Consider the following 12154-nt stretch of genomic DNA (forward strand, 5'->3'; position numbering starts at 1 on the left):
GGGGTTGCATAGCGCTGGACTCCATCTATCTCAACCCTCTTTGTAGCTGTCTGCAATAAGGTGATGGCCTTCTGGTCTAGCTTTGATCTAGTTACTGTCTTTTGGCAGTATGGCAAAGTGTCAACCTGCCATAGCCGTTGCACATTCTGGAGGAGCTCTGCCTGGGACGTAGCTGAGGTGAGATGTAGACACTGCTGTCCTCCACGTGCAGTCTGCATGGGTGTTATTGGGCCTTGTAGTGACCACCCAAGTCTGGTACACACAGCAACTGGTCCTCCTTTAGGTCCCTGACGGATAGGCTGGATAGGAGTAATTAAGTGTGGCATATCAGATCCAATGAGGAGTAATGGTTGCACTCCTTCGACCAGCTGCAGTGGTAAACCCTTCAGATGTTTATACATTTTCTGAAGGGCTGCTACTGGGTAGTTGTGCTCAGCCAGACTCAGCCTACCTGCAGAGAAAGCATCAGAGATTGGATATCTTTCAGAAGGCTTGGAGAAAGGGGACACTTCAAATGAGACGGTCAGTCCCTCCAGCTGATGGACATCCTGATGAACTGTCTGCAATGGCAGTGTCTCATGTTGCCCTGCAATCTTAAGGTGTTTAATGACAGGTGAGAGAACAATTGTTCGTTCTGATCCATCGTCTAGGACTGCATAAGCCTCCATAGATCGGTCCCCATTATGAATCAGAATCTTCACCACCTTTAGCATAACCCGCTGTGAGCGGTTAGGGCGGTCGATGTAAACCTTAGTGGGTGCTGAGCTCACCATCAGGACTGTACTGGATGAGTCACTTATTGCATCGTGAAGAACTGTAAGGTGAAGCTCCCTGCAGGCTTTGCATGGACGTTTAAGGTTGCAGTCCTCCACTCTGTGGTTGCGACCACATTTCTGGCATCGGCCTCCCTCTTTTATCCAAGTGATGATCTGATGGGTGCTAAGCCTTTTGAAGCTTTCACAAGAGTTTAGAAAATGTTCTTTGTTATCACAATAGGGGCAATATGGCTTCGGTTTTGGGTTTCGCTTTGAGAACCAGGACTCAGCCTTCGACATTTCGCTTTTTACTGTGTGGAGAACAGGTACTGACCTTTCCGTTGAGTAAAGGGGTTTATGCTCCCTCCGGGTCGGTTTTGGCGGCTCAGTCTGGAATAGGGCAGCAGCACGACTAGAAATACGTTTCGCCTGCGACTTAACCTGTAACCAGACGGCCAAGTCAGGGAGCGTATAGGTTCTGTCTGTACCCGATTGTAGTATGCCCCGGCTGAGACAATACTCTACAAAGCTGTCTCTGTAGGAGGCTGGCATTTTGCTTAGCAGCCGGTCAACGTGGGACCCACACATAAGTTCGTAGCCATTTTGTCCCTCAAGAGTTTGTAGCATGCCAACTAAAGACTGAACTGAAAGAGCGAATGAGTCGAAGGCCTGAGCTTCACCCATCTTAAGTGATGGGGTATTGAGGATTGCACCTAGCTCTGATTGGACTAGCTGTCTGGGCTGACCGTATTTCTCCTGCAGTGCCTGCAGAGCTGCAGTGTACGGCTGTGAGTGATGCATGTAAGCCTTTGCTAGCTGGAGAGCACTAGGAAGTTTTAATTGACCAATCAGCACCTGAAATTTATATTGCTCACTTAGATGGATGTGGTTATTCAGCAAATTGTCTAGTGCCATTTTGAGTAGGGCAAAATCACTCTCACGACCACTGTCAAACACTGGCAGTGTGGGCCTTGGAATCCCATAAGCAGATGCAATGAGCAGGTCAGTTCCGGATTGTGGTGCTAAACCAGGGAGGGGAACTGCTGCTGGGATTGTCTGGCTGTTACTGGGAATGGCCGTTGCCGTCCTAGGGTCTGACTGTGTAGTTAGTGAAGGCAGTGAATGTGTGAAGTGAGTGAGCCGTGGTTCTGACTGTAGCCCTCTGGTCACTGAGTTGGGGACTGGATTTGATGGCATGAGGTTAGACTTCTGATCTTGATTCATAGTCTGAGTGACAGGACTAGCTGCTGACGCACAAGCACGAGACGGCAGAGGTTGGTCAGGGTTCTGAAACATGAGGGGAATGCTAGCAGGCTGAGTGCTGGGGCGTCTGACCATATGTGCTCCTGAAGGTGGTGAAACAGACTCCCCTGGATGCAGTGGTTGGTCAGCGGAGTTGGTTGCTACTAGCTGAGCTGATGGTTGATGGAAACTCGCTTGTGGAGAAGCAGATTCAGAGGGAACTATGTTTTCGTCGGATACAACCATGGACATAACCAATCTCGCCAGTTCTAGGTCAGACTCTGCCTGCTTCAGGCGTCGGTTCCTGTCTAGCCTTTTAATTAAAGCCTCTTTTGCTCGGAGGGCCTCCTCTTGGGCGTGCTGTGCTGCTCTCATCCTAGCCTGTATCTGTTGGTCTTCTACATCGGCCTGTAAATCCTCTTCAATTTCCTGACGGAGGCAATCAAGCTGGCGCCGCTTAATGTTTTCCTCCAGAAATGCAGCTTGAGCAGGTGAGAGATCGTGCTGTGGGTAAAACCCGGTGGAGAAGCTGCTGTGTCTTCCAGACCGAGAGGTAGAGCTGGTTATGGTGCTAATTGTTTTCCTTGTGCTGCTCCTGTGCTTGCTTCTTACAGTGTGAGAAGGTGTTGCAGGATGAGCATGAGGGGCATGGTAACCAACTACATAGTCCTCTAGGTGAGATGGGAGACGGCTTTCTCTATGGGGTCTGCCTTTGGACTGTCCTGCTTCTGAAGCTGCATCATCCATGGTGTTATATTGTTACTTCAATCCGGCTCGAAGGACCAATTTTAATGTAGAAAACCCTTCTACATTTAAGTTAAGGAAGGCTGATTGAAGTGGCACCATGGATGGGAGATTCCGGTTAGAGAATCAGGAGACTGGAGATAATGTTCGGCAGCTTTAATATGGCTCCAAAGACAGAACATGGTCCATAACAGGCTGAGATGCATAAGTACATGTGAAACACATGTTACATGCTGAGCTCATGGAGCATATGAGTATGGTCTGTAAAAAGGAACAAACATAAAAGTGCTTATGAGCCAAATTAGGATTTCACTAAACATTTCAGCAAACAGCTACAGAAATAAACAAACAATTAACCAAAATCCCAGCAATCCTCATACAAACACTGCTGGATCAGTAGCAATAACACAAGCCATGCAACTTCAAATACAGCAACTCTAGGCAGCAGCAGCATTAACTGAACTACTATTAGCAACAAATGCTAACCAGCGCTAGCAATCACAGTAGCTTACCAGAACAGCAAGAAACACAGAAATACGGTGCAAATTACTGATTCACACTACAATTAGATTGAAGCAGAACATGTAAAGAGTAAAGTTATATCTAAAAGGCACTTACTTTATTTATTACGCACACAAATATCCACCATGAAGAAATAAAGATTCGGCGCGCGTCACACTAATAGCGGTCCGGGCGGAAACAAGAAACTAAATTAGGTTCTCCCTCAGTCTTTCTAACAGTGCTTAATACTGCTTTTTAAACGCAAAAATGCAATACTCTCAAGTACATTCAGAACAAAAAGCCTCTGAGGCTTTAACACAATTCGTGGATTTATCAACAGTTCAACTGTTTACAAAAAATAAGTCAGAAATAAAATGAAATTCAGTCCAACTCTTTGTAACATTGGCCATTCAGACAGTTCAGTTCAACATAAAGTGACAGTGATTGACCTCCATTTTTTCCCATTTGAAACACAACTGGCCAACTGGCCTCAGGATACACACTTAACTTATTACTTCCTCTCTTTCAGCCAGTTGCTGAGACATACTAGCCTGTTCACATTTTCGGAGGTCAGGGCTGCCCTCTTCTTTTGAACTACAGGTGCTGGTCATAAAATTAGAATATCATGAAAAAGTAGATTGATTTCAGTAATTCCATTTAAAAAGTGAAACTTGTATATTATATTCATACATTACATACAAACTCATATATTTCAGATGTTTATTTTGTTTAATTTTGATGATTACAAATGACAACAAATGAAAATCTCAAATTCATCATATCAGAAAATTAGAATATTGTGAAAAGGTTCAAAATTGATGGCCCCTGGTGCCACACTCTAATCAGCTAATTAACTCAAACCACCTGCAAAAGCCTTTAAATGGTCTTTCAGTCTAGTTCTATAGGCTACACAATCATGGGGAAGACTGCTGACTTGACAGTTGTCCAAAAGACGACCATCGACACCTTGCACAAGGAGGGCAAGACACAAAAGGTCATCGCTAAAGAGGCTGGCTGTTCACAGAGCTCAGTGTCCAAGCACATTAATAGAGAGGCGAAGGGAAGGAAAAGATGTGGTCGAAAAAAGTGTACAAGCAAGAGAGATAACCGCACCCTGGAGAGGATTGTGAAACAAAACCCATTCAAAAATGTGGGGGAGATTCACAAAGAGTGGACTGGAGCTGGAGTGAGTGCTTCAAGAACCACCACACACAGACGTATGAAAGACATGGGTTTCTGCTGTCGCATTCCTTGTGTCAAGCCACTCTTGAACCACAGACAGCGTCAGAAGCGTCTTGCCTGGGCTAAAGAGAAACAGGACTGGACTGCTGGTGAGTGGTCCAAAGTCATGTTCTCTGATGAAAGTAAATTTTGCATTTCCTTTGGAAATCAAGGTCCCAGAGTCTGGAGGAAAAGAAGAGAGGCACTTCATCCACGTTGCTTGAAGTCCAGTGTAAAGTTTCCACAGTCAGTGATGGTTTGGGGTGCCATGTCATCTGCTGGTGTTGGTCCATTGTGTTTTCTGAGGTCCAGGGTCAACGCAGCCACATACCAGGAAGTTTTAGAGCACTTCATGCTTCCTGCAGCTGACCAACTTTTTGGAGATGCAGATTTCATTTTCCAACAGGACTTGGCACCTGCACACAGTGCCAAAGCTACCAGTACCTGGTTGAAGGACCATGGTATCCCTGTTCTTAATTGGCCAGCAAACTCTCCTGACCTTAACCCCATAGAAAATCTATGGGGTATTGTGAAGAAGAAGATGCAATACACCAGACCCAACAATTCAGAAGAGCTAAAAGCCACTATTAGAGCAACCTGGGCTATCATAACACCTGAGCAGTGCCACAGACTGATCGACTCCATGCCACGCCGCATTGCTGCAGTAATACAGGCCAAAGGAGGCCCAACTAAATACTGAGTGCTGTACATGCTCATACTTTTCATGTTCATACTTTTCAGTTGGCCAACATTTCTATAAATCCTTTGTTTTTATTGGTCTTCAGTAATATTCTAATTTTCTGATATGATGAATTTGAGATTTTCATTTGTTGTCATTTGTAATCATCAAAATTAAACAAAATAAACATCTGAAATATATGAGTTTGTATGTAATGTATGAATATAATATACAAGTTTCACTTTTTAAATGGAATTACTGAAATCAATCTACTTTTTCATGATATTCTAATTTTATGACCAGCACCTGTATATTACCTGCCAGGGAGAATAATCTTTCGCATGGTACCGAAGTGGCAGGGCTGCCTAGATACTTGCGGGCCAGGACAGAGAGCTGTGGATGGGCTCTCTCATGAGTGGACCACCACTGCAGTGGGCAGTCTCTCTCACTGATGGTAGGCTCTGCCTTGTAGCGGGCCACGGCTCCTTTGGGCCCATCTTCCTCCTCTGATTCAGAGTCGGAATTATACAGCAGGAGGCTCCTCTTCCTTGCTGGATCCTCTGTGCATTCCGGAGTGGCTCTGCCTGGTTGTTGTTGCACCAGTGCCTCAATGCTGGTCCACACCTCTCCTCGCTCTCCTCTTGGTAGACACTTTAGGTCCTTAAGATCAGAATAAGAATCAGAATCAGGTTTGTGGTCACATTAATCAGAGATTTACAGAGTACAAGCTGGATGAAATTCATTAGTATACATGGTTTCCATCATCCAGAATCTCCTCTACTGGTTGTGCCTATGGTCAAGTCTAAACTGTCCAAATTAGAACTGCCCCAACAGCATCTTGTTTTAAAAAGAAATTAAAAATAGCATTATTCTCATCTGCCTTTGGTAATAGTTGGTTAATTATCTTCAATCCATAAAACAACATGGATTATTTTTTTCTGTTTTCATTTTTTTTACTCTTTAGCACATTGAATGACAATTATGTATGATAATGTGCTATACAAGTCATGTTGATATTGTTATTCCATAAGAGAGGGGAGGGGGCCGAGGAAATAAAAGAGTCATAAGCAATAAAAGAGAAAAATAAAGAAGACCATTACACACCTTAAAGCGAGGGTCGAGTGCTGTAGCCACTTGTAGAAATCTGTGATTTAGGGCATCCTCACGCTGAGACAGGTCCTTTTCAAAAGCAGCCTTGAACTTCACCACATAGGCTGGGTCATCATCTGAGGCCTTCATGGTGCGGGTCAGGTGGCGGAGAGCAGGCAACACAATTGAGCATGACACATAATTCTCTACCCCAAGGAGCTCTGTCACTTCTCTGCAGAGGATAGTTAATCACGCAATCAATATCATTTATATAGCAAATTTTACACTACTGTCATTCAATGTGCTAAAGAGCAGAGAAAGACAAGAAAGAATGGTATTGCAATTGTCAACTCTACAGGTAAATAAAGCATGGATTAATTTCTGCAAACTCTGTTTACATACAGCATTTTTAATTTATGCAACGTTCCTAGGTGCCAAAACGTTGATTACAGTGACACATTATTTTGCCATTTAATATTGGATTAAAAACTGTATACTGTAGTCATAGTGATATTAATATTATTCAGTACAATACATTTTGGAAAGGCAATTTAAATTATACAGGACTCTCATAGTCAAGTCATAACGTTTTTAATCCAATTAATGAACGTTGATGAGTATTTACCTGCATGGGGAAAGTAGGGTTTCGAGCCTCTGCAGTCTGTCCCATTCTGCTGCATTCAACATGGTGAGCTTGTGCTTCTGTTTGGCGAGCGTAGCCTTAACAGCATCTTGGTTTTTCAGCAGACGAGAGACCATCAACAGGGTGGAATTCCACCTAGTGGGAACGTCCTGTATCAGTGGCTCGTTGTCTTGGCCCAGTTGTGTTTGTTCGTTGTGCAGTTCCTCTGTGTTTGAGGGGCTGTGTTTAAAATGCCCAACTATCTTACGACATCTCGCCAGTGTGGCTGTGAACCCGCTGTCACTAAGACAAACTGTGATCGTCCTCTGTACCATGTGAGCAATACACGGCATGTGCTGAAATGTGAGCTGTGTCATTGCAGCGATCATGGTACGGGCACTATCTGTTCCGATTGTTTTGACTTTCTGTGTGATTTCCCAGGCCTCCGTCACAGACTCAAAATTTTCTGCCACGTTTTCAGCAAAGTGCCTCGTGGTTATCTTCTTGATGGTTAAGGCAAACGAGTGAAGGCGCCACTTGTTGTCAATAAAGTGTGCGGTCACGCCGAGGTAATTTGCGTTGCTGACTGAGGTCCAGTGATCTCCAGTAATAGCGACGCATTCGGCTTTCTTCAACAAATTCTCCTTCTCCCCCTTTTCACTGTCGTAGAGCTGCTGCACCCTCTTTGTCACCGTTTTTCTACATGGCAGCTCATACGTGGGGTCAGACAGGGCAATCTAAAGAATCTTTTCCAGCCCCTTATCTTCTACCACAGCAATGGGTCTGCAGTCGAGAGCCGCCCAGTAAGCCAGCGCGTTGGTCATTTTATCGGCCTTGGTCTTGCTCACCCTGCCCTTGAAGCCAGTCAGCTGGTGTAGTGTGGGTTGTTTCGTCTTCCTCCCAGTTGGACTAGCTTCCACGCTAGTATCTGCCAAGCTAGCTGCTACATGCTTTGCGTTCAGGTGATATTTGAGGCTTGATACGCTGCAGTGATAGGCGAATTCCTTGTTGCATAATTTACATATGACCGCGCTCTTATCGACTCTTCCCTCCTGTATTTTAAAACAAAATTTCCCCTGCAAAGGACCAACTAAAATGTTTTCATCTGCTTCGTCTAATTCTTCCATGGTTGTCTCTCCTAGTTTAAAGCAACTTTCTTCTCTGTTCTTCTTCTTCAGTTTCCGTCCGACGGTATTCTGGCCATAGTTCTAATGCTGCCCCCACAGGTGAAATAATTACTTGGGTGAAATCCCAAACGACTTCCAGGAGACTGTGGTGTGCGATTAAAATGCGTTAATTTTTTTAACGCGTTAATATTTGTGTGATTAATTAATCGAAATTAACGCGTTAATGTCACAGCCTTAATATATATATAAACTGCCTGGCCAAAAAAAAAGTCGGCACCAAAAAAAAAAGGTCACTCACTCTAATACTTTGTTGGACCACCTTTAGCTTTGATTACGGCACGTGTTCGCTGTGGCATTGTTTCGATAAGCTTCTGCAATGTCAAAAGATTTATTTCCATCCAGTGTTGCATTAATTTTTCACCAAGATCCTGCATTGATAATGGTAGAGTCTGACCGCTGCGCAAAGCCCTCTCTAGCACATCCCAAAGATTCTCAATGGGGTTGAGATGTGGACTCTGTGGTGGCCAATCCATGTGTGAAAATGATGTGTAATGCTCCCTGAACCAGTCTTTCACAATTTGAGCCCGATGAATCCTGGCATTGTCATCTTGGAATATGCCTGTGCCATCAGGGAAGAAAAAGTTCATATATTGAATAATCTGGCCATTCAGTATATTCAGGTAGTCAGTTGACCAAATTCTTTGAGCACACCCAATTTTAGTAGTTTCTGCAATCTCTTTAGATGTTTTCTCTGCTTGATGCATGCCAATGATTTGACCCTTCTCAAACATACTAACATCTTTTCCACGACCACGGGATGTGTCTTTCAACATGGTTGTTTAGGAAATGAGAAGCAAGTCATTGCACCAGTTGGGGTTAAATAACTTGTTGCCAGCTGAAAGATAATCGCCCAATCCTGGTGTTTTCTCGCAAAAGCCTAGCGTCCTGTGAGATGTTGGGCTGTGACCACAACCCCCATTAGTGGATGTCAATCGCCCAGTAATTATCCAATAGGAGGCTCGTACCTATTTGCTTAGTTGAATCCAGGTGGCGACTTTTTTTTTGGCCAGGCAGTGTATATATATATATATATATATATAATATATTATTATATATATATATATTAGGGATGGGACGATTTATGAAAACCGTCAGAACCGTTCGGTTCGACTGTCTCGGTTCGGTTCGCGTGTGTTTCGTTCGGTTCATGCGCAGCTCCTTTTTCTCATAGGCGAAGCGATTACACTCCAGAGCAGAAGGTGGCGCTACTGCGACCAAAGCCAACCACCAGTAGTAAACAAAAAGAAGAAGAAGCGAAGCAGCTTAGCCGGGTGTAGCAGGGGAAAAAATCAGTTGTTGTGGAGAATTGTGTCGGAATGGCGAGTGGGAAAGAACAGGCGTTGGAAGACATGCCAGCAGCACTTTATAGGTCTGCTCAACCCAGTCTCATGGGAAAATGTACCTCCACTACGTTGGTCCACACTGCAAAACGTAGTGGAGGTACATTAATGGCCATTTTTTTGTGGCACTGTTACATTTCTTCTGCCTATACGCTTTCTGTTGTTTTACGTCCTAGTCACGTGACTTTCAAGATTCCAGCTGGGAGACGGAAAAAAAATATATATAGATGGCCGACATTCGCTCATTTTTTTGTGGAAAGATTAATAACTTGAGTTTGTTTTTGCATTAAAATGAGTTTTGATTACATTTCTAGTGAGAAATGTATAGTTTGTTGTCAGAATATTTACTCAGGGAATGTACATATTCACTTGCTTGTTCGTTTCTTGCAAAGATTTTTCAAGATAATGTGAAACTGTAACGTTTTGGTATAAACATGGCCGAGATTTCTCTAACTTTTAGTGGGAAAAGGACGTAAAACAATAGAAAGCGTATAGGCAGAAGAAATGTAACAGTGCCACAAAAAAATGGCCATTAATGTACCTCCACTACGTTTTGCAGTGTGGACCAACGTAGTGGGGGTACATTTTCCCATGAGACTGGGTTGGTCTGCTGTATGGGAGCACTTTGCATTTAGAGTGACCTACAATGACGCCGGAAAGAAGTTGTGGATAAAAGTGCAACAGTGTGCGAGCATTGTGCAACACGTTTTGTTTATGCTAACAGCAACATCACCAACATGTCATGCTAACCCCGAAATCCCTCATACTCCATCAGCAACCCCCGCTGCGCTCCAGACCGGCTGCTCAAAGCAAAGCCTACAGCCTCCACTGTGGCTCCCGTCCGCTCCCCTCTGAGTTCCTTGGAGATGGTAGAGAGCATGCGCGAGATGATTAAATTCAAAGCAGCAAAACATACGGAAATGATCCAGGGTTTCCGCGGATCATTTAAAATAATTACAATCCATTTTTTTGGGGGGGATTTTTTCATTTATTCCATAAATTTTTATTGGATTTCGGTGTAACAATCAACATGTATCGATCCGAACCAACCACACAAGATAATAAAGATAAAAAATATATACACATATAGCTCTTCTGTATGTATGTATATATATATATATATATATATATATATATATATATATATATATATATATATATATATATATATATATATATATATATATATATATATATAGATATAGATATATATATATATATCTATATCTATATATATATATATATATAGATATATATATATATAAAAAACTGTGAGTGGAGCGTGTAACAAAAGTAATTTCCCTCTGGGAATATTAAAGTATTTCTGTCTCTGATTCTGATATCTAAAATAACATTCTTCCTATCTAAAATAACATTCTTCCTATCTAAAATAAATATTCTTCCTATCTAAAAATGAATTCTGACTAGGATGAATTCTAATTTCAGATCTCACTCTTTCAGATCATAATATATTTGCTGCTAGTCATAATTACTATTTCTGATTTAAAAAATTAATATAACATTACAGATGTCCAGAAATAAAATTCTTGACATCGAAAATATATTTCTACTAGTAGAAATATAATGACAGATATCAACTATTGATATATGACTAGTTAAATTGGAATTTCAGACATCTAAATTTTAATTATGCTTATCTAAAATGCGGTTTTAGAAACTTAAAAACATTTTGACTAATGTTCAAAAAAGAAATGGGGCGCAGTTAAAGGAAAATTCCGGTTTTTAACACTTTTAGCCCATTTTCTGTAGTGTCCAGGATGAAATCGAATGATCGACACCAAAATTTTGACAATTGGTCCTGTCTCTGCTATTTGGCTCATGCAGAATCCCCCCCTGGCTGCTTCAGAATGGCTTCCATTGTGCATCTCCGATAATGTCCTTAAAACAACCTTAAACGTTCTTTTTTTTAAATATGCTACTCACCGGGTCGTCAGCGCTGTTCAATGACGTTCCAAAAAAAGTTTCGTAAAGAAAAAACGTTCCTGTAGTGTTTTATTTAGCATTTTGTAAATCCCATTGAGTTCTGTTGGAATAGTCAATATCCCTCCGCCACCGGAAACGGAAATGGGGCCTGTTTACACTTAGTTGTAGTCTTTTCGCAAGGCCCAAGTGTTTCTGCTTCACTCTGTGTACTCCGACGTCGAGGTGCTAACGTCTCTGTTAAACACTTGGAATACGAAAGGTGGATTCTTGAGGAGGACATATTGGACTTTGAGTTTGACGGTAGAGGATACCGTCGCCAACTAGTGGTCTGGAGTGTGCAACGCTTCAGATTCGAACGGGAAGCGGAAGTTTATAAGCGGTTGTGATGTATCGGAAAAAATAGTTCTGGAATTTACAAAATGCTAAATAAAACAAGACAGGAACGGTTTTTCTTCACGAAACTTTTTTTGGAACGTCATTGAACAGCGCTGACGACCCGGTGAGTAGCATATTTTAAAAAAAGAACGTTTAAGGTTGTTTTAAGGACATTATCGGACATGCACTATGGAAGCCATTCTGAAGCAGCCAGGGGGGGATTCTGCATGAGCCAAATAGCAGAGACAGGACCAATCATCAAAATTTTGGTGTCGATCATTCGATTTCATCCTGGACACTACAGAAAATGGGCTAAAAGTGTTAAAAACCGGAATTTTCCTTTAAAACATAAAATAGGCAGGCTGACTAGTCACATTTCTATGATAGATAGCACGAAAGAATTCTACCTAGACACAATTACAATACTCCTAGTCAAAATTGAATTTAAGAAAATA

General features: G+C 42.4%; 1 long non-coding RNA gene across 1 annotated transcript; it reads right to left on the bottom strand.

The window, feature by feature from the left end:
• Window positions 1-2882: 2882 nt before the first annotated feature.
• Window positions 2883-3480, bottom strand: LOC119783346. Its single transcript, XR_005280780.1, has 2 exons — window positions 3360-3480; window positions 2883-3002 (listed from the first exon to the last, which is right to left on the bottom strand). It is a non-coding gene; the product is annotated as an uncharacterized LOC119783346 (long non-coding RNA).
• Window positions 3481-12154: the final 8674 nt, after the last annotated feature.

This window comes from Cyprinodon tularosa, unplaced genomic scaffold (assembly GCF_016077235.1).
Source record: "Cyprinodon tularosa strain WSP-4 unplaced genomic scaffold, ASM1607723v1 ctg203, whole genome shotgun sequence".
NCBI lineage: Eukaryota > Metazoa > Chordata > Actinopteri > Cyprinodontiformes > Cyprinodontidae > Cyprinodon > Cyprinodon tularosa.